The 1,129-nt window shown below is 36.2% G+C and overlaps 1 protein-coding gene across 2 annotated transcripts in view; it reads left to right on the top strand.

Moving 5' to 3' along the window:
• The window catches only part of Ugt8 (UDP glycosyltransferase 8), a 75,578-nt gene that overhangs the window by 53,239 nt on the left and 21,210 nt on the right, over positions 1-1,129 (top strand). The window lies entirely within an intron of this gene.

Genomic DNA, 1,129 nt, shown 5'->3' with positions numbered 1-1,129 from the left:
TGTTTTCTCTCCATGTGACTCTCCTTAGGCACACTCTACATCATCGATCACTTTCCTCTTTGGCTCCATAATCTCCTTGATCAGAAAATTTGGGACACTGCCGAGTTACATGAGGTTACAGTACAAGTTCTCATATGTCCTGAGTCTTAATTGACCTTAGAAGGCTAGGGCCAAAATGTTGGCTTTCCTTGTGCACTCCTTTTTCTTTCATTTTGGTCTGCAAACTTAGGTTGTTAACCATCCAGAAGACAAACTTATTGTTATTACCATACAACTTAGGCTGTTAAGCTTAACCTCACTATCTGTGTGCATATGAAACATCTTAGGCATAATATGGAACAGGTATTTTTCCTTAAGTATTGATATGGTGAACTTTAAGACCCTATAGAATATGATAAAAAAACATTTAAAAGTTAGAATATATTTTTAAAATAGGCATAAAGAATTATATACTTCTTATGTTTACACATAAGTCCAAAAATCTTAGCATATACAACCTTGAAGCAGGACAGTCCCACAATATTCCTTTTCCTGTCTCTTGCTTTCATTCACCACCCCATACTTTTTGAACAACAATCTACCCGAGAGACATCGTAGCAGCAACTGGAATGTCATGACAAGCAGCCCATATTCAGAAGACCAGAATGACAGCCTCTGCAAGCATGAACCTACTATTTCAAATTACCATTTGCAGTGCAGTAGCTTAGTTCACAGGTATCAGTATATATAGTTAGTCAGGGTGAGAATCTTTCCACTTAACTGCTAGATTAAAAAATCTTCTAAAGATTCTCAGGATCATTGCCTTGCCCATTTTCTACATATAACTGTATGGCTTGACTTATTCATGTTTCCTGGCTCTTCTCCTTTCCCTCTCTTGATTAGTTAGTCCTTGAGATCCTGCTTTCCTTTTACTAGTATTATGCCTTTCTATTTGTATTTCTTCCTTTGAGTTCTTAAACTGGGGAAACTATATGATATTTACACATGTGTGTCTGGTTTATTTCACTTATGAGTATATGTTCAAGTGGCATCCATTTCAATATAAAGGCTTCGAGTTTAACATTCCTAATAGCTGAATAATACTCCATTGTGTAAAAACATCACATCTTTTTCAACCATTCCTCAGGTG

This window comes from Octodon degus, unplaced genomic scaffold, assembly GCF_000260255.1.
Source record: "Octodon degus isolate 3935 unplaced genomic scaffold, OctDeg1.0 scaffold00142, whole genome shotgun sequence".
NCBI classification, from domain to species: domain Eukaryota; kingdom Metazoa; phylum Chordata; class Mammalia; order Rodentia; family Octodontidae; genus Octodon; species Octodon degus.
This window is presented reverse-complemented; position numbering and strand designations above follow the sequence as displayed.